The 13,262-nt window shown below is 40.1% G+C and overlaps 1 long non-coding RNA gene across 2 annotated transcripts in view; it reads left to right on the forward strand.

Annotated features, from left to right (window-relative positions):
* Window positions 1-13,262, forward strand: part of LOC102145268 (uncharacterized) — an 85,574-nt gene that overhangs the window by 57,562 nt on the left and 14,750 nt on the right. The gene's annotated exons all lie outside the window — the stretch shown is intronic.

Here is a 13,262-nt window from a genome sequence, read left to right on the forward strand (position 1 = left end):
AATACGATAGACTGGATGGCTTATAGACACTAGAAATTTATTTTTCACAGTTCTGAGGAGGCTGGGAAATCCAAGATCAAGGTGACAGCATAGTTGGGGGTCTGGTGAGGGCCCTCTTTCTGGTTCAAAAATGGTGGCATCTAGCTGTGTCCTCACATGATGGAAGAGAGAAGACAGTCTGTGGGGCCTTTATTATAAGGGCACTAATCCCACTTACCAAGGTTCTAACCTCATGACCTAGTAACCTCCCAGAAGCCCTGTTCTGAAATCACATTGGTGATTAGATTTCAACATATGAATATGGAGAGGAGACAAATATTCAGACCATAGCACCTGAATACCACTCAATAGCCTCAGCTCAGAAGATGCCATGCGAGATGATGCCTGCTCTTCTCAAGATGTGCCATCAACACCACTCAACGCCTGTAGCCCAATATCAGGATAGAGTCCCAACACAGATTCAGTGGGGAATCGAAATCCCTATTTGAGACAGACAAAGCCTACAATAGAAAGAAATTACAGAATTTGTTATATGCCAATAGGAATTGGGAGAATATATATATGAGAGTGGATTTTATGTGTTGGCATGGGAATGTACAATGAAAACCGCATTTGAAAAAACCCATTGACATGGTGGGCATTCAAAAGTGACTCAGGATTCAATGTTGTGGCGGGTTCACTTGCGGACTGGTTTCGGTATTTTGTTGGAATGATTTATTGCAGCTTGGTCATGATGACCTATGATGAATAAAGTAGAGAGGCTAGAACTTCCCCAAGAAGACTCAGGGAGGTGGGAATGTTAGACTAGTGTTGTTAGGTAAGCCTCACTACTTGACTATGGTCCCTGGGAGGGTTTCAGAGAAGTAACAGGGAGGACTCTCCCTTCATGAAGGCAATAAGGAATGCCCTGAGAACAAGACACCAAAATCTTTGAGATGCTTATTGGTTGTTGTGTGCTGTCTGCAGGCTGTGGTTGACAGTCAGATATGCCACGGAACCAAGATCGATATTATCTGTAGGGAGGTTGGGATTTCATTATGCCAGGGGTCAGATGATAGTACTTAAACATCAGAGACAAAATGAATTTTATTACAGAATTGGAAGTAAAGGTAGCACATTGTGACAATCGAGGTTCCTTTACCTGCAGGATTCTGTGGCAGTGGTCAATAGGTCATGGTATGCCTAAGAGTGAGATAGAGGAACAGGTAATGTATTGCTCATTTTGTGTATAAAAAATAAAAATAAAGACAGTGGCAAGGAGAACTTAGTTGCTACCATGGAAAATTGACGTCCCTCATTCAGTTTACAAATCCAAGTCAATTTGTAGATCTATATCTCATTGATTGAAGGAGCGGTCAAATCCCTTTAAGAAACACACCATAGCACCATCACATGTACATCTAGTAAATTCTCCTCTGAACTGGGCAGTAAAAAAGGAGTACAAAAATTTTTCAAAAATATTAGATTTGTGATCTTATGTGATATGCCATCATGGACACTCAGGTAGAATGGGGGCTTATGGAAGGCGGTTGATAAATGGATTTTCAGTCCAAGACTGTCTCATAACTGGTCCTGTAGGTCCACGGATCCAATCTGTGGTCATTTCCCATTCCCATAAGGTATAATTGGGATAGATGGACTTAGCTGCCAACAGAATTCTATCAGTGGTTCTCTGATTTGTGGAGTAAAGACTATCATGACAGGAAGGATCATATGGGAGTTCCTGTACCTGCCCCCATCCCTTGGACCACACAGTGCATCCAGAAGCAATATTGCATGCCAGAGGGGATTGTAGAGATTAGCATTTTTGTTAAATACTTGAAGCACTGAGGCATAGCAGTTTCTTTCCTATCTCTGCTCAATTTACCTGTCTGGCCTTTGCAATAACCTGATAAACCATGACAAATTATTTAAAAAAAGAATCACTATAAACTTGGAAACCCCAACACAGTATCTGGGTTATAACTTTTTACTGCAGTAGATCAACATAGCCTGTGGTGCTTGCTATGCAATTATTGATTTGGTGAATGTTTCCTGTTAGATCCCCATCGGTATGTACCCCTCACTCTCTTGCACAGGGTTATACAACTCAAGTGCTTTTTGTACTAATACAGGGACCCATATAATTTTGACATTCTTTAGATTGTCACATTGTTCATCTATGTTGATGACATCATGCTAACTGGAACTCGTGAGTAAGAGGAGGCAAATAACCTAGATGCTTTCATAAAACATGTATGACAAAGGGGAGAAAAGAAAAACCCCAGAAAGATTCAGGGCCTTATACCTCAGTGAAATGCTCAGGAGCCCAGTGGTCTGGAGCATGTTGGGAAATCTCTTGATAAAGGACTTGTACCTCTTATCACTAAGAAGGCTGCATCTTGCATCTCTTATCATTAAAAGACCCAGTACTAGTAGACCCATTTGCATTTGGAAGGCAGTATATGTTACTTATTTAGCAGGGTGATTTGGAAAACTGCCAGTTTATAATTGAGCACAGTACAAAAATGGCCTCTGTCATAGGTGCAGGCTGCAGCACAAGCCACCCTACCATTTGGACCAAATGACCCAGCAGTTCCAATAGTGCTAGAAGTAACAATCACTGTAAAGAAGGATGGTCCAGGAGGAGAGTCTTGGTGCAGGCCTCTAGGGCTCTGGAGCTCCCAGTGCGTTGTAGAACCTTGAGAGAGACTGAGTGGCTGATCACGGTATAAAAAATGAGGATGGGACCAGAGTTACCCATCATGAATTGAGTGTCTGTGTACCTCAGACATCATAATGTCAAGTGGACACAGCAGCAAACCGTTGTAGCACAGAAGATGTACCTTCAGAACTGGACCTGAGCACATGAAATACATTGGGCTCAGACTTCCAAGGCACTTACACCCGATGTACCAATGCCTCTCCTGTAATCTATATCTATGACTTTATGGGGCTTCCTTATGAGCAGTTAATAAGGAGGAAAGAATAACTTTGTCCTGTTTCACAGATGGGTTGGCAAGTTATATAGGCGCTAATCTAGAAATGAATTGCTTTTCCATTACAGCACCACTTAGAAGTGGTCCTCGAAGAATGTGTTAACAGAAACTTCTCATATTGGGCAGAAACATCAGCAGTTCACCTGGTTGTCCATCTTGTCTAGAGACAAGGTGAATTGAGTTACAGGCATTCAGACACTCCTGGCTAGTGGTTGGTTCCTGGACTTCTCCAGCAGATCAGAGGTTGCGGAGGAATAATCCTAAAAGAATAAGGACAACACATTGGGAGGTAGGTCTTTGAGGAGGGGCATAAGGTGAGTAAACCTTTGTTTCTCGTGCTCACTAGAAAGCATCACCTCAGCACGGACTGTAAATACCAAGGTGAACAAGTGGCCCTGTCCTGTAGTTATACAGCACTGCTCTTAGTACCCAGTACTTCTCTAGTGGGCCTGTAACCTGAGTGGCTATGAGGCAGAGATGGAGTCTAAAAATGAATTCAACAACACGGCCATCCTCTTAATGAAGGCTAATCTAGCTACTGGCAGTGTGGAATGCACAATTTGCTATCAGAAGTGAGTAATAACTTAGCCCTGAATTGGCACCATTTTTTGGAGGGAATGGCCAGCCCACATAGTGCCAGGTCAATTACATTGATCCTCTTCTCTCTTGGAGGGGGCAGTTCATCCTTACCAGAAGCAATAATAGGTCAAATAATGTGAATTTGTAAATACTGGACAATTTTTGGCCTGTATTAGTGACTAAGACCAAAAACATTATTCCAGACATGGATATGGCAGACAGAACAATGCTCCTCTCTTCCCCAAACATATCTACATCCAATCCCCAAAACCTGTGAACAAGTTAGGTCCTGTGGCAAAGGAGAATTAAGGTTGCAGATGGAATTAAGCTTACTAATCAGCTGACCTTAAGATGAGAACAGTTGACCAGGTGTGGTAGCTCAACCCGTAATCTCGGCACTTTGGGAGGCTGAGATGGGTGGATCACCTGAGGTCAGGAGTTCAAGACCAGTCTGGCCAACATGGTGAAACCCCATCTCTACTAAAAATACAAAAACTAGCTGGGCATGGTGGCGTGTGCCTGTAATCCCAGCTACTCGACTGGGATTCACTGGATTCACTCCTGAGGCAGAAGAATGACTGGAACCTGGGAGGCGGAGCTTGCAGTGAGCCAAGATAGCACCACTGCACTCCAGCCTGGGTGACAGAGCAAGACTCCACCTCAAAAAAAAAAAAAAAAAAAAAAAAAAAAAAAAGAGAGAGAGAAGAGTATCCTGGATTTTTCAGGTTGCTTAATAGCTAATTATTAGGGTCCTTAAACTTGGAAGACAGAATCAGAAGAGAGATACCAATGTGAGGACTCAGCTCAACCTTGATAGATAAGGGGATCATGAGTCAAAGAATGTGGGAAGCTTCTAGAAGCCAGAAACAGCAAGGAAACAGATTCTTCTTGTAGAGAAATGCAGAAAGGAATGTATCCTATTGACTTGATCCTAGACCAGTGAGATCCATATTGGACTTCTGATCTATAGAACTGTGAGATAATTAATTTGTGTTGTTTTAAGCCAGTAAATTGTGATAATTTGTCACAGCTTTAATAGAAAACAAATATAGTGAGTTTGTTTTTCCTGCCTGCAGTACAATCCCGGCCTTATATTCCAAGCCTTTACAGAAAGCCTTATCCATTGACATGGTTTCCCACACAACATTGTTTTGGGCCCAGAGATCCATTTTTTGGCAAAGGAGGTGCACCACTGGGCTCATTCACAAGAAATTGATGTGTGTTCCTCATAACTTGTATATAGACAGCTTGATAAGATGAGGAATAGGCTCAGTTAAGGCACCAGCTCAGGGGCAACTTTTAAGAGGTTAGTGCAATATATGTGCTGCACCTACAGCCTGAACATGGAACTGTGTCCCTGATAGCAAGAATATTTAAGATGAAGAAAAAAGAGATACGTAGGATTTGTTCATTCTCACTGCACTTCCATTCTCCCACATGTCTCTTATCCTAGAAAAGTTAGGCTTTGTTAGGTTGGAACTGAAATCTCTACATACTGCTTGGCTACTTTAGGATTTCCCTGCCAGTAGATCATCAGGCAAAAAGGAGTTACACTATAGATTAGGCTAATTGATCCCGACTACTATCAGGAACTAGGGTTTCTACTACACAATGGGGGAAGGATGTGGGGACTCACTGGCTCTTCCCTTGGTGCTTCTGTGCCCTCTGATATTTGTTAACAGGCAGTGGTAGCAATAACAACCTGACAATGACAAGGTGACTAAGACTTCAGATCCTTCCAGAATGAAGGTCTGGGTCACCTTATGAAACAAGAAATCCAGATCAGCTGGAATTCTGGCTAAGGACAAAGAAAATCTAGAATGGGTAAGGGAAGGGAGAGGTGATGAATGTCAGTAGGGTTTTCGGATCAGCTAAAGCAGCTACAAGTGTAGCTTGGGTTGCGAACACTCTGTACGTTGTTTTAGAAGATGGCAACTGGCTCAATCTTGGAAGATTACAATTTTTTACCTCCCCTCCATGGAAGAAGTAAGGGCACCTTGCTCACATATAAGATTCATATGTTATTAGAGAGTGTAAGCAGAATGGAGTGGCACTCAGTGAATTTTATCAGACTCAATTTACGTGTCATTTCATATCAGCCTGACTCCCTTGCATACCCACTCCAACTTCAGTCGTTTGCCTTGCTTTCTATCTGGATTGGTCCTAAAGAGCAACTGCTCACACCATGCTGGGCTGCAGCCTCAGTCATCCCATCTCCTAATACTTCCAATTGTTTGTATCCTCCCCGGGAATTTAGGGCTGAGCTTTAGGGCAACCTTCATCTCATTCACTACAATTCTATGGCAAAGCTATAGTAGCTCAGTGCTTAGGTCCTACTTGCATGCATGCCTGGAGACTCTTAATTTCTTTGGTGGCTGTCCAGGGTGGGAGAAAGAAACTATAATAGAAGTGTAGGAAAAATAAAGCCCCAAGAGGTGGACTTTGACCACTGAGAGATACAAGACAGGATCAGATCATCTGCTTACTCTTCCTCTCTCCTAGATTTTTTTCTAGCAGTGCTTTCCTTCCACCTTGTGGAACTGAGGCATTGTCTAGACTTCCTCAAGAGGCTGTGGCCAGTTCGGTAACAGATCATCTTATTTTTGCTTTTCCTCCTTTCTTGCCTCACTTTTCTTTTTCCTTCACTCTTCCTCTCAATAACATTTTAGCCCTGATGCTTTGCCTTAAACTCTGATTTTTAGAAAACCAGGGCTAAGATATTTTGCTTGAGTCATGCTGAAGACTTGAACTATAGGAGTCAATGAAGATGGTAAAGAGGGGTAGGTACATTTGTGAGACAATTAAGGGAGATGAATTGTCCATACTTGCTATTGCGTGGGATTGGAATTGGAGAACTGAATGAGGGTAAGAGAGGCGATTATGAAAACTATGAAGCTTATAGCGTTGAAAACTGCTGAAGTGATATGTTAACTGGGATTTCAAATATTAGATGTTTGGAGAGAAGGTAATGAGCTGAATTTTGAATATATTCTTCTTGAGGTAGCTGTGGGACATCCGGGTGTTGAAATCTAGGTGGAACTTGAGAATGTGTGCTTGCAGCTAAGGTGGCGGCGTTAGTAAATGAAGGGTTGAGGTCAGCTTGCTACAGTGTAAATTTTTTATACACATAGATTTTTTACGACCACATTTCTAGCAGACATGTAGGTGTGTTTCAGCAGTGAATGTAACACCTTTTGGAGAATAAATCATCCAATAGCATTTATTTGAATGTCCCTTGCCCTAAAACATTTTAACGCTCCTGTCATTTATTTCTTCCAAATCATCGATCATTTATCCTTTCCTGGCTAAGGCCACATTTATCCACAGGGCTGGGTATGATGTGCTATCAGAGGCACAAATAAGGCTGCTGTGTTTCAAGAAGTATCTCTTCTACTGCCTTGCTTAAGCTTGATTTTCATAATTAGTGATTCTACTGTTGAAAGATGTAATTTATCAAAACTGGGTAGATCATTAGTGGGTTTGGAGAGATTGAGAGTAAGCTTCTCTCTGAGTGAAGATTTTGATTACAAGGCAACGTGGATGTATATGTGCTTGTATCTGTGTGTGTGTGTTTGGGGGAAGCAGGGTGTGATCGGTGATGTAAAAGGGAGTAATAGTGTTCTATTTAGTTAAGAGCTCAGGCTGTTGGGTTGGTGACCTGGGTTCAAACCCAGCTGTGTGCTACCTGGCTCTAATGCCTTGGAAATGTGACTTCACTGAGATTCAATTTCATTGCATCCATAAAATTGGGTATAATTATAATAAATGTCTATAGGGCTGTTTTGTGAATTAAATGAGAAAATGGATGAAGGGTACTTAGTTTACAGCAAGCTCTCACAAATTATTCATAATTTAAAGGTGTGGATTGTAATGCTAAAAATAAACATTACCGTCTTTATAGTATTGTCCATAAAATACCTTTTTGATAAGGTATTATAATTTGCAAATAAGTTCAGATTCAGGATCCAATTTTTTTCTCTTAATTCATTTACTTTATAATATAAATATACAAATCGATTTCAAGCACCTCCTTCCCCACTGCCTTGGACGACTCATCTACCTACCTCACTTCCTGGTTCACTGGGAAAATAGCTTCTCAGCTCACCCATTTACTCGAAAGGTGCACTGTCCTCTTTACCTCAAGAATGCATCTTAAATTGTCTGCCTGTCTCCTCTACATGGCCTTCACAATGGCAGTGACCTCCAGCTGGGACTCCTATTTTCACTTTTCTCCCCTGCAGTCTGTTCACCTCTTGGCCCAGAGACCATATTTAGACCCCTTCAATGGATTCCGGTTTTTTGTTTTGTTTTGTTGTTTTGTTTTTTAGGAATTCCTTTTTGCTTTTATTATTATTTTTAGTTGACACAGAACAATTGTACATATTTATGGGGTACAGTGTAGTATTTTGATACATGTATACAATGTGTAATGATCAAATTAGGGTAAATAGCATATCCATCCAAACATTTATTATTTCTTTGTGTTGAGAACATTCAAAATCCAATTTTCTAGCTATTTGAAATTATAAAGTAAATTGTTCATTATAGTCATCCTACAGTGCTATAAAACACTGTAGGGTGACTCTAACAGAACTTAATCCTATTTAACTGCAATTTTGCATCTGTTAATAAATTTCTGCTTATCCCCTCTCTGCACTATCCTTCCCAGTCTCTAGTAATCTATTCTACTCTTTACTATTCTACTCTTTACTTTTATGAGATCATCTGTTATAATCTACATGAATGAAAATGTGTGGTATGTGTCTTTCTTTTTTGCTTTTATTATTATTTTTAGTCAGTTTATTTCACTTAACTTAATGTCTTCCAAGCTCGTTCTTGTTGCTTCAAGTGACAGGATTTTGTTCTTTACGGCTGAATAGTATTCCATTGTGTCTATATATTCCACATATTCTTTATCTATTCATCCATTGATGGACACTTAGATTGTTCCCATATCTTGGCTATTGCAAATAGTGCTGCAATCAACATAGGAGTAGAGATATGTCTTTGACATACTAATGTCCCTTTTTTTTTCTTGATACATACCAAGTAGTGGGATTGCTGGATCATAAGTTAGTTCTGTTTTTAGTTTTTTGAAAAACATTCATACTACTTCCCATAATAGATGAACTAATTTACATCCCCACCAACAATGTGTAAGAGTTCCCTTTTCTCCACATCCTCACCAGCATTTATTTTTTTGTCTTTTTGATTATAGTCATTCTAATGGGGATGAAATAACATCTCATTGTGGTTTTGATTTGCATTTTCCTGATGATTCATAATGTGGCACATTTTTTCATAGGCTTCTTGGCCATTTGCATCACTTTTTATGAGAAATGTCTGTTCAGCTTATTTGCTCACTTTAAAATAAGATTATTATTATTATTTATTATTTTTGCTGTGGAGTTGTTTGTTTCTTGTATAGTCTGGATATTAACTCCTGTTGCATGAATAGTTGGCAGATGTTTGCTCCCATTCTGTGTGTTGTCTCTTCACTTTGTTAATTATTTCCTTTGTTGTGCAGAAACTTGTTAGTTTGATATAATCTTATTTGTCTATTTTTGTTTTCTGTGTTTTTGAGGTCTTCTTCATAAAAGCTTTCCCCTGACCAATGGCCTGAAGTGTTTCCCTTATGTTTTCTTCTAGTAGTTTCATAGTTTGGGGTCTTAGATTTAAGTCTTCAATTCCTTTTTATTTGATTTTTTTGTATGTGATGAGAGGTAGGAGCCCTGTTTCCTTCTCCTGAATATGGATATCCAATTTTAATGAATTCCTGTTTGGGTTAGAGTAAAATCCAAACTCCAAACAATGGTCTCCATTTACTCACATAAGTAGATTCCTTGCCTGGTCTCCCATCTCATTTTATACCATTCACAGGGCTTCATTCTGTTCCTTAAAACATCAAACTCTTTTTGTTTCCTTCTTGGTCTTCTTTCTTGGGCTTTTTCACTAATCTCATCAGGATGAAAAGTTCATGATTTGTCTGGATCATTCACGAATGATCTTCCTACTGCAATTTATTCACACAATACCCCTTTCATTTTCTTCACAGATCTGGTATCACATTTTTAACTACCTTTTTATTATTGTATTTGTAAATGCTTCTCTCTTCTAGCAGAACTTCACGAGGCCAGACGCTTTATATGTATCTTGTTTATCTTTATATCTTCAATGTTAAAAGAGCCTAGCACAGAGTAGACAATAAATAATTGTTGAGTGAATGAAAGAATGAACGTAAGGAAGAATTATTGCCCATCCACATCTCCATGGTTAGCAGAGTCAGAGAATAAGGTGACAAGAAGACCCCTCATATGATGATAATTTACAAGGTGTCTGTGTGCCTATGGGTAATTGAAAAGAAGTACTCAAGCCTGTAATCCCAGCACTTTGGGAGGCCGAGACGGGTGGATCACGAAGTCAGGAGATCGAGACCATCCTGGCGAACACAGTGAAACCCTGTCTCTACTAAAACTACAAAAAATTAGCCGGGCAAGGTGGCAGGCGCCTGTAGTCCCAGCTACTCGGGAGGCTGAGGCAGGAGAATGGTGTGAACCCGGGAGGCGGAGCTTGCAGTGAGCTGAGATCCGGCCACTGCACTCCAGCCTGGGCGACAGAGCGAGACTCCGTCTCAAAAAAAAAAAGAAGTAAATATGAAGGTTTTAAAAGTTGAGAAAGAAGTGTATAATAATAGCAAATACATTGAGCTTTGTTTGTTTACCAGGGATAGTTCTAAGAAATTTAGCTATATTAACTAATCAAATTATCTCTACAATCCTAAAAAGTAGAAACTGTTATTAACATTCTTTTATGGACGAGGAAATAGTCACAAAGGAGTTGAGTTAGTTTTGCTCAAGATCACACGGCTAGCAAATGTCAAGGCAGGTAAATCCAAGCAGTTTGGTTTCAGAGCCCATGCATGTGACCACCCTACTCTAGAGTTTCTTACAGGTTCATCAAGTCATCTTTGATACCACATGATGAAAGCAAGGGCCCTAGCTTATAAATGTTTGTATCCACTTAGCCCTTAATCCATTGCCTTACCTGTGACTGTTGTGTATCAGATTGAAGGAGATGTTGAAGGGTCTGAGAATGTCAGCAGGATAGGTGAGAAGAGAAAGGTCCTAAGTTAAACATTAAAATTAACAACTTACTTGGAGAATATTCTGCAGATTGGTAGGAAAACAATGATAAAGATTAAATCAAAATGTGAAACCTGGCGATAAATACAAATAATAGAGTTTTGTAGAATCCAGAAAAACAAAAAGCAGGGTAAGAATGAATGTGTTTCAGGAGTATGGCATTCAAAAGAAAGAATGTAACTTGACAAGGGTATATAAATATGTGATTACATTGGCAACCATAACCTCTTAGTGAAGAGGAATGACTCACCAGCCTTCATAGCTTAACCTTCTTCCCCACCTACATAATGTTGTTTTACCACAGCTGTTATGAAAAAAAAAATGTTAAAGTTGTTTTACCCCACTTGGTATAAAAATGTTAAAGTTATGAAAAATGTTAAAGTTTCCATTTAGGAATTGTCCTCTCAACCCCCTCAATTATATATTAAATATCTCATGCATTGTAAATAATAAATAGAACTATTCTAAACGTCAAAAAAAAATCATCTTTTCAGACCATGTGATTTCGATTTCTCTGATTCCATATTTACCAAACAACTTTCAAATTTAAATTCAATTTCCCAGTGTTTCCTGACCTGGACAAGAAAGCACAAAGGAACAAAAAATAAAACACAAACAACTTGTCTGTTTTAAAGCAAAAATTTTCATGGAAAATTATTAAATTTGCTCTCTATTACCAATTTGAGTAATGCTGCTTGAGTATTTAACCTATGCAAGCAATCCTTCTAGGCTGTGGGAGCGGTACAAAAACATCATCCCTGTTCTCAGTTTGCTTTCAAAGTTGTAAGGTGAGGCTGTGTTTGTTTCAGCATAAATGTGGGCCTTATTATCATCTGGAGGAGCTGACCATTAAATTCCTTGACCTGTAGCAGTGGAGGAACAAATCCTGGGCCCATATAGCTTTGAAGTAATCTGTCTCCACCAGAAGTACCTGCATTTCCAGAAGTGGCAAACACTTTTTTCTTTCAGAATTCTTACTTGGCACCTGTTCAAACTTAATTCATGTTCCTCCTCTATCTCGTGAACTGGTATTGACCTGTTCAACCAGGAATGAACATGTTCGCAACTACAAACTAAAATAATGCCTGGCCTTCCATGATACTGACACCAAACACTGGTGCCATAACCCCCTTTTTAGGTGTGGTCTTGGGAAAACTTAAGAGACAAAGATTGCGTGATCTTGGCAATAACTTGGAAGATTTTTATTATTTGCTTACAACAAAAACCCAGAATAAATAATTTAAACCTATTTTAGAGTGTTCGTTTTTCCATCAAGAATTATGTAGTTTGGGCCGGGCGCGGTGGCTCAAGCCTGTAATCCCAGCACTTTGGGAGGCCGAGGCGGGCGGACCACGAGGTCAGGAGATCGAGACCATCCTGGCTAACACGGTGAAACCCCGTCTCTACTAAAAATACGAAAAGAAATTAGCCGGGCGTGGTGGCGGGCGCCTGTAGTCCCAGCTACTCCGGAGGCTGAGGCAGGAGAATGGCGTGAACCCGGGAGGCGGAGCTTGCAGTGAGCCGAGATCGCGCCACTGCACTCCAGTCTGGGCAACAGAGCTAGACTCCGTCTCAAAAAAAAAAAAAAAAAAAAAGAATTATGTAGTTTGATAACTCTCTCTTCCTCTCTTACACACACACACATACACACATATGCACACATGTGCACTGTCAGTGCATGAGGATGGGAGAAAGGAAGATGGAGGTAACATTATAAGACTTGAATGAATCTGGTTGCCACTGCAACCATCACCCTTTGTCCTACTTGTCTGTTCCTAACACCTTATGGTCTTTAGCATGACCCCGTAAGCTTTGGTGCGTGGAGCCCTCCTCAGGCTAGTGTTAACAGGATGACATAAAAATACTCAAAAATTACATAAATTTTAAATGTCCACTAAGGTAAAGATAATAGGCATTCTAAGATAAAGGGAGTAAAGTTTCTCACAGAAAGGCTGTTTAATTGTTAACAAATACAGCCTCCATGACTAAAACACTGCTGTGTACTCTTGCAACTATGGCCTCAGCTACTGTGCTTACTAGACAAGGCTTCAAAACACTCATCCAGTTTGGATTGAAATCAGAGTAAACTGAATATGAGATTTTTTCTTTCCACCCGCTTTTCTCCTCCATGCCATTACTTTTTCATAGTTAATGTCTATGTGGAACTAACTCACTGCACTGTTTTTCCATTTGTACTCCCCAAAGCCTCCTCCAGAGTCATAAAACCATGAATAAGAGGAATTAGCAAACAGAAAGCCTATGATTTTAGAGTATCTGGGGTAAATGGGAATATAATTAGGCTTGTGCTGGTTTACAATTAGGAAAGGGATTATATCTGCCTTTGCTCACTATCTATGAAGGTAACCTGGAGAAATATGACTAATTTGGAGGAGAATTATCACGTTAGCCCATAGCTCTAGGTCAGCCTCTCTCTCTCCCAACTGTGGTAACCCTACAGGCCCCTTCTTAAAGAGAAAACACTGGCTACCAACCCTGCTGCTTTATAAATGCTGTCTCCAACCTGGAGGGATTGTGCTCACAGCACAGTGCAATTTTCATTTAG

This window comes from Macaca fascicularis, chromosome 11 (assembly GCF_037993035.2).
Source record: "Macaca fascicularis isolate 582-1 chromosome 11, T2T-MFA8v1.1".
Taxonomy (NCBI): domain Eukaryota; kingdom Metazoa; phylum Chordata; class Mammalia; order Primates; family Cercopithecidae; genus Macaca; species Macaca fascicularis.